The sequence below is a fragment of the Cupressus sempervirens genome, chromosome 1 (assembly GCF_028749045.1).
Source record: "Cupressus sempervirens isolate cs-2001-9-10 chromosome 1, ASM2874904v1, whole genome shotgun sequence".
NCBI lineage: Eukaryota > Viridiplantae > Streptophyta > Pinopsida > Cupressales > Cupressaceae > Cupressus > Cupressus sempervirens.
In genome coordinates, this window is record NC_143118.1 from 788,123,917 (window position 1) to 788,143,187 (window position 19,271).

Below are 19,271 nucleotides of genomic sequence, written 5' to 3' on the forward strand. Positions count from 1 at the left end.
GATATTATGTCTTTAGAGATATCCACATTCCATCTTATGTTCACATACATATATAATCATATACATAGAAACCATAAGGTCTTATTCTTAAAACCATAAATGTTTGTCTATGTGCAATCAAATGTCTTAGAAAGAGGGTAAAAAGTTATGAGAAAGATGGCTATTTTAGGAGCCCATCAGTACTTATCTATAAGAGGAGAAAACCCAACTCTTCGTTCTCCTTAGTTTCCCTTTCTTAAAAAAGAGTACACGTATATATGAGCATACCGAAAGAAATTTTATTATTGATTCTATCCCTTATCTTAACATTTTTATATGTGGAATAATTATGTTCCTTTATCAATTTAATTACATATATTTTCTACATTGAATGCATTGATGGGACTTAATATTTCTACATAGATTAACTCCTTATGCTGGTAAACAATCTATCAATTCACAATTTCTAATACGAGTATAAAAATCAAATCATTTATTCCTTCAAATAGTTATTTATTTTCATATAAATTTGTGAATGACTCAAGATTGCTGAGAGGATTTATCAAAAAAAAAAAAGAATTACTAGAATAATTGAGGGGTGGGGGTGTGAATCAGTTATCCTTAGGTTTAGGTATACCAATTCAAATTTTAACAGCTTCAAACAATTTATTCAAACTCACAAAACCACTCGACCAATATAGAAACTCATAAAAACCTTAACATGATCATTCATCACTTATCTCTTTGTTTAGTATATGTTGACTAATAGAAACAAATAATAGTAAATAGCATGTGTCTTGAAAATAACATTCACACATATATGAGACAAAGATTTAACATGGAAACCCAATTTGGGGAAAACAAACCAAGTAACATGCCACCACTTTTTACTCTTTTGAAGTAAGCTTAGTTAAGAGTCAACCTTATTAAAGGTTACAAATTATACTTTTAGGTGTGACTTTGTTAAACAATTTAATCACCCTATAAGGAGTGTCCTAGTTTGAGGTATTTAAATTGTTTCATTAGATTGCCATCTTGATTAAAGGATTTACAAATGACTTCTAGGTCAACCTTGATTAAAGGATTTAGCTCCCATAATGGTTAGAAAGTAATAACTAGGTTTGATTTATTAAGATACAACTCACATTTCTTTTTTAGATCTCCATTTGGCTCATTTTTTGGTTCATTAATTAGACTTAACTATATTCTCCATCTCTAATCTTTTTCGAAACCCTTCAAGAAACCATAATTCACCAATCTTCTGACTTTTCTTCTCTTAATATGTTATTCATAGGTTCTCCACAAATTTGACAATCAACAATGAACCAACCATCAATAAAACATGTTTCGTTCCTCCTAAAAAACATAGCTTTGAACTTTTTCTACTTAAACATCACCATAGATCTTAGTATTTGATAAGATTCATTGAATATGTCCATCATTTTTTTCTTCTACCCCTTTCTTGAAACTTTTCACTAAATCTTCTCCTAAGATCACTTAATAAACTCAATTCATATATTAAATACACCCACTCAACAATTCTTATCATTCACATCTTTTAAGCAATCTAAAAATTCAACCATGCTGGCCTCAAAAATTGATTCTTTTGCAAACTATTAATTTTGCTAATACTCATCATCACTATGATATTCTACTTGGTCAACATTATGTAGCATAGTCATTAGTGTTCTTTTTTCTCATCTTACAGTGGCTCACTCAGTCTTCACTATATTTTCTTCTTCATCTTACTCAACCATAATTATTGCTCAACTAATATATTTTTCTCAACTATCTCTTAACTTCCTTAATCTTTTGCTTCAACTTCTTCATTGGCCTAGAAAAACAATCACTCAGTCAAGCTTAACATTTTACTCAAGTTCTTGTCTTCTCTTCTATACTTCAACTCAATTATTTGCTTCACTTTATATAATGATTAAACAATGCATTATCTTGTCAAATAATAACTGATCAAGTTCCCATTGTAATTCCAACATACTTACTCCTTTTCACTCAACAAGTTCAATAGTTCATCTAGTTATCTTTCTTTTTAAATCCTCTTCATTACCCAACTAATATGGAACTCTAAATTATTAGATAATGTCTTAATAGTAAGGTTTGACATCAATGAAAACATTAAAATTATTCTTATTGTAGTTTCCAACAATCTCCCTCTTTGGCAACACTCTAATTACCATGCAAATGCAAAAGATATTCTCATGATTTTCACTTTATCAGCTCCCTTTGTGATTTGTATCAGAACTTTACTAGTATCCTTGATTTCATTAAAACCTCTTACAATTCTACCTCTATGATACCAATTGTACATTCTCTAATTTTTACACCAAATGTATTAACACGTTTAATGACTCCCTCTTTCACATCTCTTCTTCTAATTAGAGGGTAAGAAAAAATATCCATCTCTATATGTAAGTTCTATTGTAATTGTAATACATCTCCTTTGTTGAAAATAATTCCAAAAACATTATCCAATTCATACACATCATCCTCCTAATCACAATTTTGACTGATCTTGCAATATCACTCCCTCTATCATCTTGAGTTACAACCTCATCTTGTCATGTTTTTGTCCATCATTTCAAAGCTTTAGGTATATCCTAAAGTGTTACCTTATACTCAATGTATAAGATATTTTGATAATTACAATTGGTGCAATGTTGCATCTCTTCTTAGTTTTCTTTAGATAGGGTAATGACCCATAAGTTATCTCTTAGATACATAAATGCATCCTTTAGTAATGCATTTGTGAATATATCAACTATCTTCTCCTTTGTGGTCACACACTCTAGTATCACTTATTTTTCTTGTACTATCTCTCTCAAGTAATAATACTTAACTGCAATGTGTTTTGTCTTATCACATAGAAGATTTGAAGTAGGTGTTACAAAGCTGTTGAGAACATGGAATCTCTCTAAATCGTAAGAAATCTATTTTCTGTGCCATAGAAGGAAAATTACTCAGTCATATAGTATCACAAGAAGGTATTAGAATTAACCTTGACTGAAGTGAGACCATATGAAGATTAAGTCTACTTATGAGCAAGATGGGAGTTAGGTCATTTTTTGAACAAGTGAATTTCCTTAGAATGTTCGTGCCTAATTTTGCCAAAACCACTAAATGTATTTTAGATATGATGAAAGGGAATTTGGGATTTGAATTTAACAAGGCCAAAATATATAGACATCCATTGCTAATGCTCTAGTGCTATGTCATTCTACCTACAAACTAGACTTTATGATCTATTTTTATGCCTCTAAACACACCTTATTAGCTATCCTCGTGCAGAATAATAAAGAAGGAATAAAAGCTCCTATTGCCTTCATGAGAATATGCCTAAAGAATCATGAGTTGAAATATTCTCAAATTGTAAAACTTGCTTTCACCATTGTCAAATCATTGAAAAATTTTAGATTCTATATCGTACACTCCTATTCTTTGGTTCATGTACCTAATGTAGTGGTAAAAATTATGTTGACTCAACAAGACGTAGGGTGCAATACCAAAGGGATGTGGGTGACTAAAAAATAGGAGTATGACACTGAAATTAAGCCTACAAAGTTAGTGAGAGGTAAAGCCCTATGCAAGGCTATAGCAAAAAAATGGAAATGTTAAAGAAGAGGATGATAAACAATTGGTTTTAGTGGTGAGTGTACAAGACCCTTGGTTCAAAAATATTACATACCCCCTAACATATGGTTAATTTCCTAAGGGATTGATAAAAAAGAAAAGAAGAGAGCTCAAATTACAAGCTGATAAGTATGTGATTTGGGATGATAAACTTTTCAACAGATCCTTAGAGAATTCTTTCCTTAGGTGTGTAGATAAATGTCAACAAGAAAGATTGTTGGAAATATATCATGATGAAGAACGTAGTAGGCATTTCTCATCCTCACTTAACGCTTTTAAGATATTGCGATAGTGCTACTATTGGCCTAGAATGTTTAAAGATGCCTACTACTAGGTGTCCAAATGCAAAAAAATGTAAAATGTTCATAGGTAGGCCCCAGTTGGCTGCACTTCCTCCCAGACCCATAGTAATTGAAGGTCCTTTCCAACAATTGGGTCTTGACTTCATCAATCCTATTAATTTGGCGTCTAGTGCTAGCCACACCTACATCATCACTACCACTGACTACTTCACAAAATAGGTGGAAGTTAAGGCCATAAAGATGACTACTTTTGAGGTAGTTTGTGAATTCATAAAAGAAAATAGACTAGTCAGGTTTAGTGTACCCATAAAACTAGAAATGGATAATGTTGCTTATTTTTCCTTGACTAAAATCACTAAGTTTTGTTTTGAGTATGGCATAACACTTAGTCACTCATCTAACTATTTTCCACAAGGGAATGGTCAAGCCGAATCCAACAAGAACTTGGTGAACATTGTGAAAAAGATGGTATCAAATAATTAGAGGTCTTGGAACAAGAAGATTCTCAAGGCACTTTGGGCAGATAGAGTGATCCCAAAGAGGGCAATTGGAATTTCCCCTTTCAAACTAGTCTATGAAATAGAGGCTAGTCTTCCCTTACCTCTAGAATTGGCTACAAGAAAATTAAGGGTAGTAATTAAAGATGACATATATAAAGATGGATTAGAGAAGAGGATCCTATATCTGAGCAAGTTCAAAGAAGAAAGAGAAGAAATTATGAATGGCATTACAAAACATTAGATGTGAGTGAAAAACATGTTTGATAAGAAGACCAGACCACAAAAGTTTATTAGTGAAAATATTGTACTGCTATGGGATAAATGAAGGGTACCAAAAGACATGCATGGAAAGTTTGATACTCTATGGAAATGATGATTCACCATTCATTAGGCTTTTGAAAACAACTCATTTAAACTAGCATATCCAAATGGTGAAGTACTTCCCTTGACCTACAATGGTCAAGACTCAAAGCTCTATCAAGTTCCAAATTGAAAATAGGTAACCCCTGTATTGTATAATAGTTACATTTTAGTTCCCATTTTTTTTTTCCTATTTTAGTTTCCCTCAACTTTTCCAACTTTAAATTTTTTAATCCTCAGTCATGTTTGAGTCTAGGTCTAAGTCCCTAAGGTTAGGTGATCTCTAGGTGGATGTGCCTTTTTATAGGGTGCTAGTTAGGTAAGTTAGTACTTAGTCTGATAGAGATTAAATTTTCTCATTTTCTGATCAATTGTACTCCATATTAACTCGCAACATACCACTCTTTAATAAGTAGGCATTGGCAAAAAATTTAAAATCCTCTTCTCCTCAGTAGGTTTCAAACCCATGAAGATGATTTCCTATAATAATCACTTAAAGACACATATGGAGTAAAAACATGCAAAGGTTGACTAAGGTAAATTAATATTTGAATCCAAGTTAAGGTCTCCAAACATTATTCAGATTCACTATTACTCAAATAATTAAGCCTTGGCGAAAAACCTAAAGTTGTCTTCTCCTTAGTGGTTTTCAACCCATGAAGATATTATTAAGTAAAATGTTTAGTGACCCTCAAAAAAGTCCTCAAACCTTAACCAAGCATTCTAAGATTCCAAAAGTGTCGTTATCAAATATTTGAGTTAGAAGGAAGCAACAACTGGAAAATAGAAAATGTCTTCTCCTTGGTGGTTTTTCAACCCATGAAGACAACTTTCCAATTTTTCAAGAAAATCAAGTTAATGGTTAAATTTCAACCCCTATACTAGATCTAGAATGTGTTAGAGAAATATTGGAATGCTTTGAATCAAAAGGAAGAAGAAATAAAGCAAGAATCTCATTTAGCAAACTTTCCTCGATTAGGTACCCCATTGGTAACTTTTCAGAACTTAAAAGAAAATTGAAAAGTAAGTAGTGGAAATATAGAAAATTACCATTGAATTCAATAGAATAGTGGAAAGATCTCTATATGTCCATTGAACTTTCATTTACTATCCAATGGGTATTTCATTAAATTCATGTGGTATGAATTATAAACATCAACATATGAATTGAGGCTCTCATATAAATATGGAGAATTAGTTGAATTGGTTACGTATTTTTCTTTGATTTTTCATTCTATCAATACAATTAGCTTTTGAAAAACTAGTGAGTCACTTTCTTGAAGAAAAATCATGTTCACAAACTCATGGAAACCAAGTTCATAGTGTTTGATGGGTTAACTGGTATCAAGTCTGCATTGCAAAATTTGGTACATACTTCTCTTCACTTCTTTGACATGGAAGGCTTCTAGAAAAGCTTGGGATCTAAACTAATTAATCCCATCACCAAGAAGCTTTGAGGATGTGGTTTAGTTGAAGTAGCTAGTTTCCCAATCATAGTCCAAACCCCTAAGTTTATTTATGAATGCATCCATCATTACAATCTAGAAACTAGGAAAATTGTGCTACCTGGTGATGCAATGTTGATATCAATTGATATGAAAATGGTGGTTAACTACCTTTGTGTGCCAAATCAGGAGGAGTTCTTCAATTTAGACATTTGTGGACCTATCTTAGAATTCCTAGCTAAGAAGATGATATGGAAGAAATCAATCATGAGGACATGGTTCTAGAAACCGCATAGCAATAAGAGTAAAGTTCCCAAAACCTTGTTTGGGACCAACCTTAAGCCAGAAATCATTGATATTTTTGTCCTCTTTCATAGGTCAAAAGGTTAGGTAGAAGCTTTGAATTTCTTTGAACAATATTTCTTTTTAGTTCAAGTAATTTGCTCAGATACCCAATACATTGATTTGGCGCAAGAGGTAAGCAAAATTCTATCCAATGTTGTCTAGATAGCTAAGTTCTATAATACATTCTACATATCTTGCTTCTTAATTTACATGTTGGCATCATTGCAATTATGGCTTGACCTCCCAAGTTTAGAGAATTTCACTGATGATGTTAATTCTTATGAGTTTTACCCATGTCCACAATTATGAAATAGCTATGAAAATTATGTTAAAGTGAATGATGCATTTACTATGAGGATTTGTAGGGAGCTACAAGGATGCCTAGAAAGGAGATTTAACCTAGAATCCATGGATTCCATTAGTCAATTTAGAAGTCATTTCATTCAATTCTCATCATTTTCTTATTTGCATCTTGTAGGATTTGATGGATTTTCCTTAAAGCTACCAAGGTATCCAAGTGGCATGATTGTGTTGATCAAGATCATATGGCGAGCCCTACAAGTGAATATACTAAGTGGGATCCTAAAAAAGAAAGGATACAACTTCCCCATGAAAGCTAGAACCTTCAGCTATGACATCCAATTTGATGCTAAAAACATGATCATGGTGTTTGAGAAGAAATATAAGCTCAAAATGTATGAATTCCTGAGGCCCATATTCAACCCAAATGGGTAGGCAAAAGATGTTTTGTAGATAGGGAGTTTGATAAAGCACATCACTACCATTGAATATTATTGGCCCAATTGCAAAGATGAGTTTGAGAGCCAGGACTGGGGCTTTGCTAGAGTAACAGTCAACCAAGTGAATATGTATAAAGTTAATATTGATGTAGAAGGAGTGGAAGATGGTAGTCAAAACATATATTGCAATATCTACTTGACCAAGCTAAGAGGTACTCCCATAAATTTAGAACCTTATGAAGAGGTTGTGGAAGAGCTATACATGATGATGGTCAGAATCTAAAGAGAACTAGAAAATCAATCGAGTGGACCACTACAAGATGAAGCAAGAGCAAAAGCACGATCACTCAAGAATCTATGAATGTAGCTAAAACCTCGTCTTCTCAAAGTGGTGTCTAAAGCACAATCTTTCCCATCACTTAAGGACCTCCTTAACTTGTTGGTGGAGGTGACCAACCTCATGACAAGAACATCCCTCTTGATAAGACTTGTTAGGATGGTTCAATACTAGTGATTGGAATTGAAATAGAGGATGAGAAGAAGAAGGTGGAGGAACTAAAGGACAATATAATTATAGTGGCTCTCTAACCCCACAGTAGTCCTATCCCATCTGCAAATGCCACATTACTCCTAACAAGTAGTCCCCAAATACAAGTGGTGGACCTTGGAGATGGAAGTAGTGGAAGTGAGTCTACTAAGTCCAACAAAGCTCCAAATAAGACTATAGAAGTAGAGAAAGGTCCCAAAGTTTCAAAACTTATTTCCTAGGTTCCAAAGAACCCCTTCTCTTCAGCTATGAAGACATTGACCCTAGTCAAAAGGAAAATGTTCAATGTAGACATGCTCAAGATTGCATCTATGGAGATTGGTATAGAATCATGGCTAGAAGACACCTTGGATAGAAAGAGGAAGAGGAAAGAAAAGGGAGTCCCCAACAAAGAAACTTTATCTCTAGATATTCATTCTGGATCAACATTGAGTAAAGTTAAGAAGTAGAAGACCATATCTATTCTAGGAGAAGATCCTAATATAGAGCATTTGACTATGGAGATTGTTAAGCCCACTAAGGAAGGGAGGATTAAAGACATGTCTATAGAGGACTTCACATTACATTTTGTGGACCTCAAAGAAGTTAGTTATGACACTAAGTTGGGCCTGTGGAAATCAACAAATGATGTGATAGAAGGATAATTCAAAATCCTTAAGCTAGCAAAAATTAGAATGAAGATGGATATTCATGAACTTATTTGCTTCATTAGGAAACTAGTCAGTCCATTGGCAAGAATCTCAAAAATTTCAACCACTAGTGATCCTATAGCCACTAACATTCAGGATATCATCTCCCAATTATAAGAAGACAAGCACTTTGGGAAGATTGGTAGGGAGTGAAGCAGAAAATTCAAGTCTAAGGGACTTGTAATCATAGACCAAATAGGTAATGCAGTATTGAGGCTCAAAATAGAGAAAGATAACATCTCAGCTTATTGAGCTACCCTATCAGTAGAGAAAACCAAGAGTGAGGATTACATTTCCTTAATGAAAATGATTATCCACATGAAGGCTAAAGAAGTTGTAGAGGAAAATATTCTTCCTAAGGGAGATGAGCCCTTATTTGAATGGCTATAAAGTATGCAATTCAAATCTAAAATAATCCTAGTGGTAGAAGACATATTCAAGGAAATAGAAGTTAAAGTAAAAAAGGATCGAGACAAAGACTATGAATTACTAAGAGGTCTACATATAGATTCCCAAGCTAGTGGACAAGGGAAAGGGATAGTTTGAGTTGATGTCATGTAAAATAATTTCTTCAATTGTCTTGATAGCTTTTTAGAGAAATATTTTGATCGCCAGAACAGAGTTTTAGAGCTCCAAAAGCTGGGTGGGTGTGTACACGTGGCTATGGAGGAAATGCAAGAATGGTTGAATTCCATCAAAGATTTAGCCACAGAGCATTCTAAGGGGCTCTAAAGATACACTAATGTTCATGTTCATAGACATGAGGAGTTCATCCCAATCATTATTTTTGCCAAAGCTTGTAGGGTAAAGTTAGGAAAAGGAAAGAAGACAGAGTGATTCTTATCTTGCCCTTTATTTTTTTGATGTAATGATTGTAACTAACAATTGGCTCCTTGCCATTTGTCGATTTTGAGGAGATGAACCAATTTGAGTCTCATTTTTCAATAGTCATCTTAGAATCCTATATGTATCTAATGGAAATATTAATAGAAGGCCAACTAATTTTGGCATAAAAATAGTTCATGTTGCATAGACAAGTTGAATGTATTTTGTGTCGATTATTTACTTTTCCATTCTTTTGTGATATCTTAGGATATCTCTTTCCATTGAATTAAGTTAATGAATAAATAGAGCCTTTTTTCCCTGTTCAATACATCAAGCTATAGATAATAATAGTATTATTGAAAGTTTAAACAAATTATATTTTGTGTTTTTCTTCAAGTTAGTCCCTTCCTTATTAGAGTTACAAGCTTTTAGCTGGGCATTTGATTCATATATAGAATCCATTATCATTTCATTAGTTTTTGCAGGTTCATAAGATGTGTGAATTCATCAACTAGATTATTTTTATGACCCAAATCTTTGCCTAAGTTAATTCCTATTTAGGCCTAACTTGGTTTGCATCTCTTGTGCTCTAGTTAAGAACCAACCCCATTTTGACTTAGGAATAAACAAGATTTATTGAAAATAACAAAATCTAAAGGAGTTGTACATAATAATTCAAAGGGAAGTCAATCACTTAGTTATGATTTCCCAACTATTGTAACTAGATATTGTTTAAGAATATTGGGCATTCAAAGAATAGAATAAAAGAACAATTTGTTTTCCAACACTATCATCAATATTTCCAACCCAATCTACATATGTGTAGACTTTCAACTCAAACTTATCACTCTTCTTATAACTTAAACTGGAGTCTTCTTTTTCTTTTAGATATCTTAATATCATTTTCATAGCCATCATGTGATTCTCCTTAGGATCAATGGAAATTGTTGCACCAATTCCGTTGGCCTGAATTTTTGTATAATAGGTTTCGTCTTGCCTAGATAAAATTTCAGGTTATGATCCTTTAGTGGTGATTAGGTTTCCAACTAAGTTTGTGTTTTTCTTGGGCTAGTCCTTTTTTCCTTTTAAAATTTTACTTGGCGTGAAATTTTTGAAAAAAAGGGAGAGGGAAGGAAGTTAAGCAGATGATTTTTATTCACCTATGTTTAATTTGTTGTTCTAATCCTTGTGAAAATAATTTACCTCACCGTCAAATTTCTTTTAAATCTACGGTTGTCATTAGCTCACCATGGAGAGATGATTGAGGCATAAGAATAGCAAGTTGGTTACATGATGACACGTGTATGTGGTCGTCGGGAATAATAAATCAGCCATCCAAATTACTCCAGCAAGTCACTAAGTCACTATCAGAATATACAAGCGAGTTAATTGTAGTGACATAGTGAGGATGAAATCATTTCTAAAGGCGGCCTTCTTTTATGACCATAAATGATTTGGAAATTCCTAAAAAAATTCTTTGCAAGTTGTGCTACTTTTCCAGACACTTGTTTTCCAGTGGGTCGTTGCATCGCTAGCTAGATATTGTTATGTTTTGTTGGTAGCGACATAACGACTAACCCAACAGTCAAAAACATGGAAAAACTTGAGATAAAGTATGATTAAAATATATATGTGTATTCCAGTGCATTCCGCTAGCTCAGCAATAGAGGTACCATGGACCCACTTCCCAGAAATGTAATACAAGGTATTCCGACTGTAAGATTGGGTCAAGATCAAGGGTTGTCATTAGCTCGCTATGAAGAAATTCTCAGAAGTTAAGCATAGAAAATTAGCAAGTGATGGCCTACCATTGATTCCTTGAAAAGTTATTTCAAATGTATGCAACATGATTGACATAAGATCAAAGGTTATTGCTAGCTCGCCATGGAAATATGCTCAAGGTATAAGCATAGCGAACTGGCAACGTGATGAAACATGTACGTGGTCATCCATGAGCCCAGTCTAAAGCACCAGCATTGAAGGAATGGCGTAGTTGGAGCTATTCTATTGGTTTGATTACAAATATGTTAAGTAAGGAAATGAGTCAGCTTAGTTGTCATTACCAGATCGCAAGTTTTTCCAAGAATTGATGGCACATTTTTAAAAAAAAGGGGAAGTGTGGTGACATTTTGTCCCACGCATTTATGATGAATGAAGATTTCACATTTGAGAAAAAAGTAGATTATAATCTGTAAGATTTTCTTTTATTATTCATTACATTCCACTCCAGCAAAGATTTTATTTTCTCCGAGCATAGGCACCTGTCAATCATGTTGTGATTAAGCATTTGGTGAAGATGAAAAAATAGTTTCATATCTATTTGAAAGTAGTTGCAGATGTTCAAAAGAGGATAATTTTGGTGAAATCAAGTAAGTACTCAATCATAACTTCTATAACATTCTAATTCCCATTATTACAATCAAGATGCCTCCTAAGAAATCATTCTCTAGGCAAGTTAACTATATGAATACGAATATCCATGATGATTTCTTAGAAGTACTCCGAGGATCCACTACAAAGTATGCACAGGTCAAATGATTAATTTCATTGAGTCCTAGGCTTAAAATTACTGATGCCTTGTATGACAAGGGGAACTAGGTAAGAGATGTAGTAACCAATCATACTGGCCTTGTTTTGTTTAAAAAATGGTTTTGAGAGAGGAATCTTTTTGCCCCTAATGCTAATATATGGAATTTTGACTTGGGAAAGTTAGTAGTTCCTAGTGTTTTCATGGACTACAACTTGCTAGAAGATATTGCCAGAAACTATGACCAAGCCATTACGGTTGTGAGAAGAAATGATGGTGTGCCTCTAGTATCAATTAACCCTGAAGAAATTAGAGAGGTTTCTCACTTAGAACCATTATCAGATTTCCACGTGCCAATCAATTTGTTGGAATTAGAAAAGGAATACAAAGCAATAAGAGATATAATTAGGGGATGTGCATTAAGGGCACATATTGGTACCATAGGAACTCTGCCAGTAATAATTGCAGCCTCTAAAGAACCTTTTAAGAAGAGCCTTTTCACTTCCTGGGTTGTAGAGATATATAGGACCTTGTGCCATGTTCTTGGTGAAGATGAGCAGGATTTCATTCCCATTGACCTCATGTATATGATGACTCAAATTGCCTATTTCAATGTAGATGTCATTTTTGATTTTGCCTCCTTTCTAGCTGAAGAAATTCACATTGGTTTGGTTGGAATCGTAAGAGGTAAGGTGGAGAAAGCTTTTGGCCACTATTCCTTATTAATGCACATGTTCTTGTTCAAAGTGGTAACATATTTCGGTAATGAGATGAAATTGAATAGAGAAGAAAATGGAGAAACATAGCCAATCTAGTTGTGGAGTGTAGATATGACTTGGGATGCAAATAAAGCCAGTTTTGTCAGATTTGATAAATATTTTGCCTCTAAATTGAGATGTCTATTTTTGAGTGATAATCCCAAGATCCCTAAAGTATTAATGAATCTCGTAAGACCTATGGATAGCCCCCATAATTTGAAAGTTTCACACAATTGGGGAGATATTATTCCATACCTTGTTTCTACAGTTTTCAAAACTTATGGTTTTAAAGGGAGCCCTCATGTCTTGCCTTACCAAATACCCCTAAAGATAGGGATGGCAGAAGTCTTATGGCAACTAGGAGGAGTAGAGGAAATATTCTTGTCAAAGAGGTAAATAGGGTTGATTTTCCATACCTGCATAGTGGCCCATTAGTTTATGATTACTAAAGGACGATGGCTCTTTTTGTACAAAATTTTGGATCAGTATATGATGGCTGTCTCTCAGCCCCATTTTTGTGATTCTAAAAGATTTTTCAATCAGACTCTAAGGCATAGGATCAAGCTAGGACTAGTAAAGCATGATTCATATTACCTAGAAGACATTATAAGAAATGAATTTTCTTTACAAGAACAAGAAACTAAAAAAGAAAAATGGATAGTTTACTCTTGAGTCCTAGAATTTATTCATTGTTTCGATCAGAATTATAGTCCTTTAGACAATGCTAATACAGAGGTTGACAGAATAAATAAGCTCATAAATAACTTTCCTGCAATAATGGAAACCATAAATGAGAAGAAATAATTTTTTATTAATTCTTCTCCCGATAAGGCCAGAGAAGTCATGAAGAGGTTAGCCTTCACTCCTAATATAGAGGTTGGTCAAATAATTGTATAGAAAAAACTTGGTTACACTATAATTCGGAATAAAAAGGCTCCTATAGATAAGGGCAAAAAAATAATGGGATCCACCAGGATACATTTAGAGGAGAGACCTGATGAGCCTAGCCCAAAGAGGCAAAAGGTAATAAGAGAAGGGAGACCTCAAGTTGAGGAATATTCACCCACCCAATCTCATTTGAGAATTGGAGAAGAGCAGCTCACAGGTGAACATGTTGAAGAGATTGGATCACAAGGTGGTATTTTTATTACCCAAGCAGAATTGGATGAAGGTAACCCTCTAGAGCCTCCTCTCCCAAGTTTGGATCTGACAAGAGCTGATTATAGAGGCAGGGAATTGGACCCTATATTAGAACAAGCAAGTCATCAATTTTTGACTGATGACAATTTTGTAAAATCAAGAGCTTTTTAACAATTTGCATGGAGAAAAAACATGAACATCTTTGAGCAGAAATGTAAAAGGATGAAGATACATCATCCAGAAATGGATGAAACTTACATACAAAACTAGATTAAAGAAGAAATGATGGAGGAATTCCAAAACATTACTCCTGAAGAAGGAAGGCAAATGGTAAAGACCTCTAACATATTATTGTTGCCAAATTGGGTTATTGCAGATGCCTTAATTTTCAATTCTGTTTCAAGTAAATTAGATTTGCAAGACCCAAATAAAAAGGATTTCCAAGGAAATGCATTCATTGAGGATCAAGCTACTTTGGTCAGTTGGTCATTGAAAAAAGGATCTAGAGCCACATCATCATAACTAGATGAGTCTAGACTGATGGGAAACATACTTGTAAGAAGGGTTGCTGACACCTCCCATGTACAGGCAGCCTATTAGAATGTGGAGTCTTCCCAGTTTCTTTTGGCCACTACTAAGAAGGAGGAACAGGTTATGTTTGAGTAACAAAGCAAGTATGAGACATTGGTGGAGGCATACAACAAAGAGGTAAAGAGGAGGATTGAGCTTGAAAATGAGCTATTCGAACAATCCACCGGGCCTAGAATAACCTATCCTCATCCCCCAGTAGAACCTTTTAAGTCTACCCCCCTCATTGAAATGCCTGATACACCCCAGGGGCCACGATATTACACTTCTGAGGAATTTGAAGAAGAAAAGGCTAAACTATGGGCATTACATATAGAGTTGGAATCTAAGTATGAAGATAAACTAAGAAAAGCTCTTACATATCTGGGAGACAGAGTTGAATAGTCATTAATCCATCATCAATTGGTGAGGGTGATTAACATTTGGGAGGAATTAAAATGAAATGATGAGGCTCTAAAGCCTATTGTGGACAAGTGGGTAAGAAGGCAAAAAGCAGTAACCTTTTTGTGTTTATTTGTTATAGATAATTCCCATGATCAAATTGAAAAAATCTTTGATATTATTTATGACCTTTCTATCTTTGATAATAAAAGGACACATTTACAAAAGATAATAATAAAACACTTAGACAAATATAGGAGTCAAAATTTCAAATTATATCCTCATGCCCTGGATAAGAAAAATAATTTAAAAAGAAAAGAGGAATGGATGAAAGAACTTGATGATGCATTCTGTTTAAGAATGAATCAAGTAGTAAATGAAATCGGGCATGCATGGTGGGCCATCACAACAGAGGAGATGGTGAAAGCCAAAATATTCTTTGATTCTTTAAAATAGGAATTCATTGATATTAATCACATGGCTGATTATGTAATAAAAAAATAGAAGGAAATTTTGCATTTCAACTGGCCAGATGATGCATTATTTGACAAATGGATGGCATAAATGACTTCTAGCAAATAGTTGGATGTAGATGAAACTGACAGTGATAATGTGTAGGATGAGGAATTCCAAACCGCTGATACTATCATTTCTCAAACCTAATCAGAAGAAGAAGACACGAGAAACCTGTCATTTTCAATTACAAACCCAGGAGCACAGGATGCTGATATGGCTAGAGAAGAGGAAAAGATAGAAGTTGTTCCTGCCACCTGAGATAAAGACAAAGAAAGCCTATAGGTGGAAGTTAATATGCCATCATCAGAAAAAGTTTCATCATTGGCCAATTTGGTAGTTACTTATACAGAGAAAATGGATCAATAACCAGTCAGCAACACAAAATCGTATAACAAAAGCTGATTGACTTAAAGGAATTTTTTGATCTAGGACATCTTCTATTACTAGCATTTTTTCTTTTTTGTAACAGGTGTATGTAAATATTCTTTGTAAAGGGCACATGTCATTTCTTTTAGCCTAAAGCTTGTTGCATCTCACACTATTTAAGTGAGATTCCAAGGCAAAAAGAAGGGTCTGAAATCAATGTTTCAAGGAGAATATCCTTAGTCTGTCTTTGGTCCAAGTTTCAGTTTTAGAAAACAAGTTTATGATGTATATTCTCTATTAATGGCTCTAAGAACTCATGAATATAGAATGAGCTATGTTTCTTTCTGAAGGTATTATGAGTCTATTATAATGGTATAAAATTTTCAAAGAAAATAAATACAATTGTGAACTATCCCCATATCAGTTCTTTCTGAATCTTGTCTCCTTTTAAGTACTTGGCTACCTTGATATTGTATGAGTAAAGGCTTGTGTAATTGAATGCAATCCAATTAGGTTGTATATCTATTTATCATTGCTGTTAATTCAATAAATTAAATAAAAGCTTTGATGAATATGATGAGGTTTCTTTGGTAATGGAAAGGATTTTGAATGATGAGTTCAAATAAGAATTGCTGATAGAATTTTTTGTAAGGCAATGAATTAGATCTAAGAACTTGCTATAGACTCCGAACCCCAATGGATTAGGCACTGATAAAATTGATTCAGCTGAAGGAGAAATATATCATAAATGATTATCAAAATGCAACATCAAATCAAATTTTACTTTTATTTCTTGTAGATCTTCAAAGTTAGCCAGCACTTGTCTGCATGGAATGTTTTAGCTCCAGTTACCCACTATCATTAAGAACATCTGCAAATCTATAGAAGAATTCTTGGCCATATCTATTTTATGGGATGTGTTTATCAAGTTAGTAGGAATTATGTATATGTTTTGAGGATTGTGAAATGAAAATATGAATGAAACTAAGAATAAACCCCATACAGTTATTCTAGTTTTGAATCATCCCTAGGTATACCTGCCCTAGTTTTGTAGAGCCAAAAGAGTAGAAAACCATCTATGGTTTTGTTGAAGTTGGGTCCAAGTACTTTTCATATGCAATTGTTAATAAGAATTGGCTAGTCTTTAGATTGTGCATGTACTGTTACCTTGGTATTAAGAAATTTGTCGCTTAGTAGTTTTGTGCATTTTAAAACACCAAAAAAATGGCGACTCCGTTGGGGAATTTTCCAACACATTTGTGAGAAAGTACTACAGTTTCTTTGGTCTTGTTGTGTATATGTGTATCATGTTATTTAGGTGTCTTATCTAACAAACAAGAGTTGTAGTTTGATGACATCAATGATTGGTCTATCTATGCCAGATATTTTTGTTTCTACCTGTGTATTGTTTTCCTTGAGTCAGCAATAAGTGTCATTACATATTTTCTCAAAGTACGGTGGTGACTCAGTCAAGGTTTTGAAGCTAGTGCTTATTGCAGCAAAAGGTGAATATGGCTGACAAGAGAAAGAACACAAGAGCTTACATAAGAGCTAACCTTGATGTATCAATGTATACTAATCTACCCCAAGGTGGTAGAGAGAACCAAAATAAGAAGAAGATAGATCCAAATCCCACTTGGAAACCTAGAGGTAATGCATCTGTTAATCCCCATTATCAACCAGTAGTAGGAAGGGAGTCTTCTTCACTTAGTTCTGAATCCGAAACTACAAGACTCTTAGGAGGCATTTTCAATACCCTGCTACCTGATGAGAGAGTTTCCTAGGATAAGGATGTGTCCACTATAGGAGTTGCTTCATCAAGGCCAGATCCTATAGAAGGCATGAATTATAGGCTAGGATTTAGGAATTCATTTCATAATCCTTTTAATCCCAGAGCAGCCTTATACATGGAACCAAATCTTATAGATCTAGACAACCCTACTAATTCAGAAGCTACTTTTGTAGATCCTAAAGAAGTACACTCTGAGATAGGATTTTTGAAGAAATGGATTGCTAAGGAAGAAGCTAAATGCATTTGTCTTGAAAAGGAAAAGGAGCAAGCCACATTGGATGCCATAATAGAAAGAGATGCTTTGCTAAGAAGGATGGCTGCTTTGAAGGAGCAGAATAAAAAGTTAGAAGAAAATACCACAACTCTCCACATAAGGATGTTTTTGGAGATGTTGATAATATGAGAGCTAAAGTTCAAGAACAAGAGAAATGCCTAAATCAAAGGCAAGAACCAATTATTGCTCAAGTCCAAGCCTATAAACCTGTTCAAGTGGATCCTGTAGAGCCCGTTGCAAAAGCATCAGATAAAGGGAAGGGCAAGACTATAGGAATCCAAATAAATGAGCCTCAAACTATACCAAGAAAACCCATACAACCCTCCATGTAAAAATTAGATTTAGATCTGGAGAGGGCTCGAAAAGATAGGGAAGATCTTGCAAAAGAACTTGAGAAGGTTGAGAATGAAGCTCAGGCTGCAAAAACTAGGAGAAAAATCCAATTCATAAAATCTAACTCTACATTGGCTTCATGGCCCAATTTGTCTATCCCACTTGCAATTCTTGCACCAGCTAGTGGTCCAATAATCTCAACTCAGGGAGTACCCCAATCTGCTCCTACCTCATCTTCCACTATTGGCACCCAAGTCCCATTTGTCCCACCTCAACAATCCCAAGCTGCTCCTCTAAGCCAAGCTAATATAGCTAGTACCTCAAATGTTCTTGGTTTCCAAAAGAAACCTGTATACCTAGAAGAGTATAGAAAAATATAATTTGCTAGTATTCCTAGTGCCCCACATCTCATATCATTTGATTTAAGAGATAAAGTGGTTAAGTTCTCTGGGAATAATGTTGTTATAGGCGAAGAACATTTGAGAATTTTCATTGATATGTTGAATGATTATGAAGTTGAACATGAAGATATGGTAATGAATTTTTTTGTGCATTCACTAATAGAGGACGCAAGGAATTAGTTTAGGAGGTTGCCTGATGATAGTATTAACTCATGGAATGATTTGGAGAAATTGTTCAAAGAGCAATATGGAGACAACTCTAATGCAGGATTCATGTTGAATGAGTTCAACAACATCAAGAAGAATCCAAATGAGTCCACATTTGATTTCAATGTAAGATTCCAGAAAGGTATGTATAGACTATTTTAAGTTATGAGGTTGAATGATGATGTCTATCTCACAACATATTTCAATGCTTTTGATAGCAAAATGGCTTATCAATTTATGGATAAGGATCCTAAGACTTTAAGGGATGCCTATAAAATTGCAGTAAATATAGAGAATAATAGGAAGGCATCTAGAAAACTAGGTAGAAGGGATGATCCTAAGATTTTCAATCCAAAGAAAAATAACAAAAAAGAGGGTGATAAAACTCCTATAGGAAAGAAGCCCGAAGAACCTACTATAGGTCAGGTTTTGGAATTGCTCAAGAAGATGAATCCCACTAATTTTAATAAGCCAAATGTTGCTAAAAGACCCCCTGTGAATAACAACAGTTTCAATAGGTAGCCTAGAATGCAAAATTACCCTTATACTACTCAGTGGAAAGATGGTAAACTAGTTCCCAACCAGACCCAAAATTTGAAGGACAAGGGTAC